This window comes from Arachis hypogaea, chromosome 20 (genome assembly GCF_003086295.3).
Source record: "Arachis hypogaea cultivar Tifrunner chromosome 20, arahy.Tifrunner.gnm2.J5K5, whole genome shotgun sequence".
Taxonomy (NCBI): Eukaryota; Viridiplantae; Streptophyta; class Magnoliopsida; order Fabales; family Fabaceae; genus Arachis; species Arachis hypogaea.
In genome coordinates, this window is record NC_092055.1 from 137,921,111 (window position 1) to 137,932,294 (window position 11,184).

Here is an 11,184-nt window from a genome sequence, read left to right on the forward strand (position 1 = left end):
CACACCAAACTTCCGATGCGGGTAACTTTTTTATTAAAAACCATTTTTAGTCAGTTCTTCAAACGATGTAAACTTTACGGACCCATTTTCATATGAAATAAGGTTGATAAAGTTTGAGGGTCCGGAAGCTAAGTTATGGCCTGCTGAAGTTTGGTCAAAAATCGGGTTTTTTCATCAAATCACAAACCTCTATTTTTTTTTTACAAATTTTTGTTTCAAAACCAAAGTTTCAAGTTCCAACTCAAACCAACCATATCCAAAACATACCTAAACACCTTTCATTTATTCCCCAACATGTCAATACTCAAAATTCATAATTTCCTCCCAATAATCCAAAATCAAGCAACATAATTCATCAATATATCAACAATCATAGTTCATATTCATCATCCTCACCACAAGCATCAATCATCAATTCATTATCAAGCTAACTCAACATTTTTCATCAAGATTACTAAACATTAACTTAACTATACATTCCAACCTATCCTGTGGTCATCTAGCCTAAGTTTTTATAAAACATTATATATTATCTACGAGAAACCAAAATCATACCTTGGCCGATTTCTTCTTAATGCTCGAACACCTCAATTCAAGCCTCTAAGGTTCCAAATCAAGTGCTATAAGTTTCAGGAACCAAAAGCTCCGATTCAAGTATACCACTTCGCCAATTTGACTTTAATTTCACATATATACAACCTAATGTCATATAATTCCATATACATACAAATTTTCAACACCCTAATCTCATAAAATTGACAAATTAGAAGGTAATAATGATTTCTTACCTTTACCCATAGACATATTGATGGAACCCATAATTATATGACGCTAATTCCACCTTAAACCTTCAAAGTCGCTCAATACCCAAACCAAAAATGTGGAAAAAGGGGGAAATAGATAACTGGGCATGATATTTATAGTTTCTTACCACAATATTTAGTTGGAATTGAAAAGAATTCTGAGACAAATGCGTGATCACAAATGACTCGTCAATGGAAGCTTTGGATTGAAAGATATGTGGAATTGAAGTTTGGGTGAATTTTAGGGTTAGGGTTCTTGCTCCCTTCCCTCAAGTTTCAGCATGAAAATGAAAGAGAATGGGAAAAAAGGCTGAATTGAGGCTTATATGGGTTGGGCCTTGGGCCCGGTCTAACCGGTTCGACCCATTGGTCCGTTTTAGGCCAAAATCTTTAAAATTAGTGTTAAAATTCATATTTTTGATATTTCTACTCTTCTAACTTATCAAATTTTAATTTTCTAATTTTTTTAAATAATAATTAATTTGTTGTCTAATTCTTTATTAATTTTCTAGGGTATACATAAAACAAAGAATGTTTAATCAGTCCCAACATCCACTTGCCAATTCTTCCTCTTAAGATTGAGTAAGAAAGCATGTATTTAATAACATCAAATTTCGACACAACAAAAATATTCTTTCCAATTAAGTAACTTTTAAGTTTAGTACAAGAGAAATAAAGAGCTAAACAAATTTTCTCGATTGCACTATATTTAATTTCTACATCAGTCAACATTCGACTCAGATAGTAAACTACTTTTTCGTTTTCATTTTCGTCTTCTTGGGACAGCATGCTCCCTAAAGTTGTGTCTGATGCAGCAATATATAATTTAAGTAGTTGACCTTGTTTGACTGGTGTCAAGATTTGAGGTGAGGTCAAGTATTGCTTTATTTGTTCGAAAGCCTTCTAGTGCTCCTCCTCTCATTTGAATTCTTTCCCCTGTTTCAATTTCAACAAAGGAGTGAATATTTTCGTTTTTTGAGATAAAATTTGGAATGAAGCATCGAAAGAAATTTACTTTAACCAAAAAGATTTAAGTTCTTTCGTACTCCTCAGAGGGGACGAGTCAAAAATTTCTTGGCAATATTAGTGCCGACGGCTACTCCCTTTTATGCATAACGAATCCCAAAAAATTTTCTGCAGACACAACAAAAGTAAATTTCAGTGGGTTCGTCTTGAGTCGATGATGTCTCATTTATTTAAAAGCCATTTCTAGATTACACAAATGAACATGATTCGACTCTGATTTAACTACCATGTCATCGATGTAAATTTCCATAAACTTACCAATAAAATCACGGAAGATCGAATTCATAGCTCTCTGGTAAGTAGCACCAACGTTTTTAAGCCCAAATGACATAACTAGCCATTCATAAGTTCCAATGGCACCAGGGCATCGAAATGCTGCCTTCGATACATCTTCTTGGAATATGAATATTTGATTATTCCTAGATATCCATCCATGAAGCTCATAAATTTGCTTCTTGCAACAGAGTCAATTAACATCTCTGCAATTGGCATGTGATATTCGTCATTTAGTGTCACTTTATTCAGATCCCTAAAATCAATACATACTCTTAATTTTTCATTTTTCTTAATAACAAGAACAATGTTAGCAATCTATTCGACATACCTGGCTGTGCGAATGAAACCAGCTTTTAATAGACGTTCGACTTCCTCTTTTATCTTGACCATAATTTCGGGAACAAAACATCTCGGAGCTTGCTTAATTGGTTGGGCATTCTCAATGAGAGGGAGATTATGTTCGACTAAAGATTTGTCTAAACTAGGCATCTCCTCGTATTGCTAAGCAAAGCAATCTTGATATCTCTTCAAGACGTTTATCAACTCTTCGTTGAATTCAGGATCTAGCTATCGACTAATGTAAGTCACTCACCCTTTTCCACCAATCTCGACCTCGTCGAGAGGATCTTGTACTTCAACCTTTTTATTATGCAAATATTCAGAAACTAAATTTGACCTTTCAAATCCTAAGAGTTCGACATCATATATATAATCTAGTGCACATTTTCCTGTGCACTCTTTCTTCTCAGCCATGTAGGCTGACAGTCGAGCCCAGTGGCTTGATATATCCATTTTAGTGGACATATTGGCCAAGTTTTCCTTGGTTTTGGGGACCAATTTTATACCATGGGCCCCTACATAGCAACCTTTGATAAGATTGGGGTCAAAGGTGCTCATATCAATAGTCAATGGTCGAATGCTGGTATGACTCTTTGAAGCTGACGTTTATTTGTTCTACATAGCATGGACTATCGTCAGCTTCAATTTCTTTGATCCTTCCATCTTTGTCCCATAGAACTAACTTTTCATGCAAAGTCGAAGGAATTTCCCTTACACCATGTATCTAATCTCTTCCCAAAAGAATATTGAAAGTTGCCTTGGTAGGCACTACTATGAACACTATTGGTCACTCGACACTTCCAACTTTAACCTGAGTGAGATCATTCCCAGAGCTGTTGTCGATTTATCATTGAATCCAATAGCAGTCAAGTTTGTCTTGTTCAATTCTTTGACTATTTTATGGAATAGTGGGAGCATACTTTCAGGTAATAGGTTAATTGATGCTCCCCCATTGACCAGAATACGATTAATCAACAATCCTTTAACTTTTGCCTTAATATGCAACAGTCGAAGATGACCTCTGGTGATCTCATTAGGTCTTTCAAACAAACCTTTCTTGATTATGCCGTTTTCAATTGGCATTCATCACTAGGGATAATATCATCACAGTCTTCTTCGAGACAATTCCAAGGCCCTTCAGGACTACCCTAGAAGTAAAAAAGGAGACCAGAAACTGTGGCAACATACCCAAACTCAGTTTCTCCAAACATCACATCCAAATCGTCCTCAAAACTAGAGTCAAAATTCTCTATTAGTGCTTCTTCTTTTTCTTTTCTTTTGGGGATCGACTAGATAGCTAGTTTCTCCTTTGACTCATCCTTCATATGACCTTTGCTCGGCAATATCATGTCTCCCTTTTTTTCCTGTTTCTGAGGTGACTTACTTTTTTTGCTCAATTCTGGATATGGCCCATGTGTCTCGACATAAGCATTTTGCGCTTGGGCAACTACTCCTGGAATGAAGGAAGCTCTTTCTTGAAAATTGTGTCGAGGCCTTTCTCGACCATTTTCCCTTCTACCTGCTCCTCGCCTGGAGCCTCCTCTTTTCTGGGCTCTAACCCAATTTCCAAATCCTCCCCTAGGAACATTAAAATTATAATTCCTGGAATAATTTGGACCGTTGTATTGTACTCATTTGTTGTTCGCCACATTAGTAGGGGAAACTCTAGTTCGACTTGACACCCCCTGAGGTTTCTGATCGACTGTCACCATTGTGCGCATATTTTGTTTAAAAGGAGCAGCCACAGGCTCTTGACTGTTAGCCCCTTGTTTCAGTCGGGCTTGCCTTAATTCTTCCTGATAGACACACTCTCTACTCTTTTTTTTAAGTCAACACCCTTAGCAGCTGAAATGTCGAACAAGGCACTGCATCGAGGGTATATGGCTAGGTTTCCTTCTTCCTTCCTTTGTCTCAACAAGAAATATAGCAGATCTTCTCTTGCCTTTGGATAAATCGTCCTTTCTACTTCAAACATGTTCAACTCAAACTGCTAATCTTTTTTCATAGGTTCGACCACAACCATGTTGACGGTAAACGCCACCTCTTCTGTTTCAGCGAAGTTTGATGTCACTTGGAAAGGGTCGGAATCCACCATCATTTTAGGAAATAGCCTTTTGTATCAAGTTCCAAAAATGAACACAATTATTAGTATGATGGCTAGCATCTTGACAAAATTTATAAAACTTTTTATTTCTAATTTCAAAAACAGATGGCATTCATTTTCATTCAAGAAGTACAAGATGCTTATCTTTTAACATGTCAAAGATCTATTCAACTTTTGTTATGTCAAAAGAATAATTCTTCCCTCCTGATAAAGGAGTCTTATCCTTTGATGGATTAAGAGATCGATACACATAAGGAAGCCCATCTTTTAATTTTGTAGCAAAGGTAGATTCGTTGTTCGACTCTTCTTCACTCACGCAGTCGACGTAGTTAACGTAACCTTTTTATTGAAAAATGTTTTTTTGTTTGACTCTAGCTCTTCTTTTTCTTTATTCAATTTTTCAATTTGCTGGAATTTATCGGCCAATTGAGCTAGGTCGAGGAACTGTTGATTTATTAATTTCTTTCGAATATTGAAACCAAGCCCATTTATAGCCATCTTGACTATTTTAGGTTCAGGAATAAGTGTGAAACATTTATTTCTCATATTCTTGAACCGGATAAGATAGTCATCGATTGACTCAGTTTTCTCTCTTTTCATTGTAAATAAGTCAAATAAAGTTACCTTCACTTCTCCCCTAAAGAATTGATCATGAAAACTTCTCTTTAACTGAACCCAATTAAGGATCGAATTAGGTTGCAAATTTGAAAACCAAGAGAAAGCATTCTTTGTCAGTGAAGGGCAAAATCTCATTTTTAAATATTTATTATTGGCCAACTCACTTATTTCGACTGAGTATCAAGCGATGTGCTTTACAGTCGATTCTCCACTTTTCCCAACAAACTTTGTAAAATATTTAGGAGTATAAAACATAATCTGGGAAAGGGGATATAAAATAAGGTTGATTTGTGACCCCAATATTTAATCCTACTCTATTCAAGATTTGTTCAACGGCTTGAGTTATCTTTTGACCATAAGCTTTGGCAACATTGTTTGCCCGGTCCTCGTTTAATACCATATTTGGGTCTTCTCCCATATTTAATTTAAAGGAGGATTATCAACACGAACCCCTCCCATAGGTTGGATTTAGGGTCAATTAATTGCTCCCAATATCATTGACGCGTCGAGTCACTTGCTCTATTTTAGCATTGTTATTTTCTAACATAGGATTCAACACTGTAGCCATCTGCTGAGTATGCATATTCACTAAATCATGATGGCTATCCTCAATTTGTTGCCGAAATACAGCCAAGGATTCGACTGTATTAGGCGACGATGTCCGGACAGGTAGTTGTCTCAGCATCTCTGAAAATATAAAAGTACGTGTCCCTCCTATCGACACTTTAGGTTCCCCTACTCCTTGTGTCGAAGTGACATTCGACACCGTAGGCATTGGTTGTTGCATGAGAATAGATCCTAGATATGGAGGATTGTTTATTAAGTATTGGTAGACATTGTAATTTGTCATGCCAAGGTTATAATTATATGTCCCCATGAGGGGATATCCTGGAGGTGGTACTGGACTATATAAAGGATTATTCCTTATAGTGGCTGCACCTCCCGTATACCCCATATTTGAAGTTTCTATGGGAGGAGAGTAATTTTTCGAGGAAACCTATATGGAGGCCACGTTACGTGTATAGTTGTTGGGATCCCTTCAGTGACGACGGAAGTCGTCCCTCGATTAGGAGTTCCAATTGATGGGACGGCCTCTGTTTCCCTATCCCTTGTGGTGTCTTTAATATCATTATTCGACGTATTTGTCAAAGTCAATACTCTATCAGACATTATTAATTTGTCATGGAAATGAGCTTGTGTGATGATCTAGTGTTCCAATTAAAGTCCCAGAACTCTTCTGAGTTTTTACTATTTATGAACCATGGAAATGGGCTTTGCTATAGAATATGTTGTCCACTATCTTACTTCCTCCTTGGGACGAGAAGTCAATTTCAAAAGGGAAGAAAGATTTCACTCGATTCAAAGACTGATGGAACACTCTCTAGGAGCAAACCCAGTCTTTCCTTTTGATCGGGGATTTCCCCACTCACTGCTTAAAGGGCAGACACATTTTAGACTTTTGTTCAAGGGGAGCCAGATCGCTTCTGATAGCTTGCTGACTCTCCTAGTAAGAAGAAAAGGTTTCTCAGCTATGACCTTGCCTTGACCATAAAGAATCTTGTCCCCCAAATTTTGACACCCACATCTTCTTTAGTCTCCAAATCTCCATGTTTCTTCAGCTTGTTCCTCAAATTTTACACTCATGTTCTCCACTCAACTTGAAGGTCGAATAGCAAATCTTAATGCTAAAAAAATAACAATAATTACCTTTCGACTATGACGCTTTTTGTACCATCTTTCTTTGATTTTTAGCTTTGTCTATTTTTGTTTCTATAGTTAAAATACTATTTCTGTAATCGACACCTTCTATAGTTGAAGATGCTCTTTTGTCGGAAAAAAAAATCTATTTTTTGTACCAACCATACGAAAGAGCATATGAAAAAAGAAACTCTCCAATTGAGTCACTACTTGGAGTATGAGATTTGAGGCTTTGGACGACAAATACACATCATTAACGAATAATACGTAGAAGAAATATCTCAACACCTATCCAGAAAGCATTCACTCTTCTCTCCAATCATTTCTTCTTTGCGGAGCCCGATAACATTAACCTGCCTATGAAGTAATGTTTTGGCCAAGTAATTATCTACTCTTTTAATTTGATGAGTTACACTTTTCTAAAGTGGGTGGGTTTGTCTTTAGTCTTTATCAATTTATAATTTATTTTCACTAAAAGGTTTGTAACTGTAATGACAGTAAGTCTTATAAAATTAGCAATACTCATATATATATATATATATATATATACCATAAAAAACTTCTCATATTATTATATGAATATAATTTTTAAAAGCAGTCATTTATGAATGAGTTAGTATCTAACTAAAGATGTTTGTTTTTAGTTTTTTTTATAAGCTTGATAGTTAATTTCTTAATAAAAATAAGAATTAATTTCTTCATCATAAATAATAAACTGTAAAATAAAAAATGCTATAAAAATTATATATATATCCTAATTAATACCATTAACAAAAATGTTAGTAGTATTATCTAAACAGATACTAATTAAATCATCTAAGAATAAATTATTAATTATGCCCTAAAAAAAAAAACATTTAGATAGCGTTTGGTGGAGAGACAGAGACGGAAAGACTGAGACTGAGAGATAGAGACTAAGAGACAGGGATTGAAATAAATTTCAGTATTCTGTTTGGTGCAAAATGGAAAACAGGAATTGAAACAAGAATGAAACTCTAATTTAATTTGCACAAAGGGTAAAATTGGAATTAATTAATTGAAATGAAAGTATTTTAGGTATAAAATGTTATTAAAGTTTCAGTCTCCATCTCTGAAATTTTCAGTCCCCTGTGTCCCTACTTTTTGAAGGTACTGAAATACTGAAATTTTAGAGACAGAGACAGAAATTTTAGTATCAATCTCTAAACTAACAAACACGATACTGAGTCTCAATCTCTCAGTCTCTGTCTCAGTACCTCAAAACAAACGCTACCTTAGAGTACATAGTACTTGAGCTCAGCTTTGGAGTAGCTTTTCCCTATTCGTTATAGACACTTGGTGCATAAAATTAAAAAGTAGGGCGTTTAATGTTTATTATTATTATGGGAATTATATTTTAATGATACCGTTAGGCACAATAATTATGAGATATATCGGCAAAATAGCTAGATTTACGTAAAACCTAGACTAATGAATATTCAAGAGATAAGTAAAAGACTTAATTTTGTGGCTTTCGTTTCAGTCTAGTAGAAAGGGAAAGCAACCATGTTACTAACCTATAAAATACTCACCCGAAGTAATCTTTACATGGAATGAAAGTTTGAATGAACGTTATATTTTTTAATCTGTTGGCATTTTGCGATGGTTACAAACCACCGCTAAAAGGAGGCAGTTTGGTTTTTAAATATAGTAATGGGTATAATTGTCGCAAAAATAATCTACCACAAAACTTTAATTTGTAGCGGTTATTCCAATGATTAAAAAAAATCACCACTAAATATTTAGTTGCACCTTATTTTGGAGCGACTATCCAACTGCCGCTATATAATTCCAGAACTGCCGCAAACTACCGGGAATTTTGAGCCAAAGGAAAGGAATTATTTTATTTTGAGTTTTTATATTGTCATATTACATAATATACGTAATGATATATAGATTAGTTTGTTAACCAATTTGAGTTAATCGAGTAATTAATTTACTCATTTATAGATTTACTTAAACAATTATATTAAATTTGAATCTTATCTTGTGTATATAGCAATTACTACAAGAAAAATGCTGAATACCATCGGATTTAGCGTCAGACGTTAGCGGCGAGTTTACTGGCGGATTTGGCAATAAATTTATCGGATAAAAAGGTTACTGTCGGATTTAATTTTCCGATGGTAAATTTACGCTGTGTTTTGGTCACTTTCAAAGCGTTACTGTTGGATTTTTTCGCCGATAAATCTGACAGTAATCTTGCTCTAAATTCAAATTGTGAATTCTCTTACCCTTCATTTTTGAACTACTCTCTCTCTCTCTCTCTCTCTCTCTCTCTCTCTCTCTCTCTCCCCCCCCCCCAAACCACCTTCAACAGCCCCTCCGCCAACGTCGGCCACCACCAATTGCGTCCAAAGACTACGTGAACTCGGCTAGGTGATCCTTATGACGCGTTGGTCGCTCTCTCGCCATCATTTTTGTCGCTCTCGCCACTGCTGCCGCTGTCGTTGCTCCCTTAATCGCCGACTTACGTCTCTCCTCCCTCCTTCAGGTAGGTTGCCCTCATCCCTCTTTCTATTCCATCCTCGTTTTTACTTCATTTTAAATAAAAAAACCCTAACCCCTTTTTGAACCCTAACCCTATCTCGCTCCTTCTTCAATGACTGTGGTCCGTAGTTCACACGTTCTCGCCGCCTCGCATTCTCGCTGCCAGTCGTACTTAGTTCCTGTCACATCGCCATGCTCTACTTCTTCTTCTCGTGATTCCTCCATCGCTGTGTTCTTGGTTCTGCTTCTATAGTATAGGTGAGTTCATTGACTTCACTTTTTACTGAATTTTTTTTCAATTTTTATTACATAAATTTTTTATACTAAATTTTTTAGTTTTTCAATTTTAAATTTTAATGTAAGTTTAGATAATTTGTTTAATTTGACATAATTATTTATTATTGAGTTGCATCTAATTCTCTTGTTATGATTTTTAGTTTGTTCTTGATTCTTGGTTGAGATTTTTTATTATGTTTTCGTTTTGCAGGTTCAAGTTCAGAGAGCAGTACAAGAAAGAGCATCCAAATAAAAAATCGGTTACAATTGTGAGTGTTTATTTATGTAGAATATTGTTCAGCACTTGTTTTAAAAAAATTTGAATTAGTTTTCAAATTATTTTTAACATGTTTGAATTTTAACTTCTTTTGTCATTACAACTCCAAAAAAATTTAGTTAGCAAGGCCGGTGGTGGCAGGTCATAATTAATTACTTATTTTTAACTTGTTTTATGATTGATGATTAGTTTTTGCTGTTATTTTTATAATTGTTCTCTTATTGGTCTATTAAAACTTAAAATTCAATCACACATTAGTTATCTCTATTTTTACTTTTTCTCTAATTTTGTGCTTATTCTTTGTCATTTTTTCGGCTAATTATGTCTATAAAGCTAATGTTCAATTGTTCATATCTTATTTTCAAAAGAAATTGAAGTAATATACAAAACAAAAATTCAGAGAATACGATGATATCAAACATTGATAGGGTAAACATTCTCTGTAAGTTTTATAGTCTATTTTTAGCTCTTTCAAAATTTTAATGCTTGAAAAAAAGTGAACAAATTTATATATTAATTGGCTGGTGGTGGATGAAATTTTAATTTGGATTAAGCTTACTAAGTCAATTGCATAGGCTATTAAGAGTAATAGTAGATATGATATATGGATTATCTTTTATTGAACATAAAAGGTTCTTAATTGACTTTAATTTTTTCATAAGTGTGCAAACAATACTTTAAGACAACTTTCTAGTCATAATGTGTATATATACTTAATTTTTTTTTTTTTTTTTTGTAGAATATGGGGGTTACTACCCTATAGTGTAGGTTATTATACTTTTTTTGTACTTTAATTTTATTCTTTTTACTGGTTTGATTAGTTAGTATTAACTATATATGCTTTTGTTCTCTTTTGCTGTAGGAAAAGGATGATGATAAATAAATTTATAAAAATAAAATAAAATTTAAATTTACTAGCGCAGTAATTATTAATTTAGTTATTATTAAATAACATAGATAAAAGTTTTCGGTGAAAATTTTTCAATAATAATTAACGGTAGATAAAAAATTTATCAGTAAATAATTACTGATGAGATTTATACCATCAGATTTATTCTGATGATAAATAGATTATCGACAAATTTTTTTAATAAATTCGTCAATAAATTTGACGACATCTCTTGTAGTGCAACCCACTTAATTATATTCTAAAAAAATAGCAATTTTCAAAAGATCATGCAATATCAAAGCTCTAAGAATCATGTTAACTTTTTTTTTTTCTGAAAATCTTCTAGTTTTCTGGTGTTTTCCAAATCTTA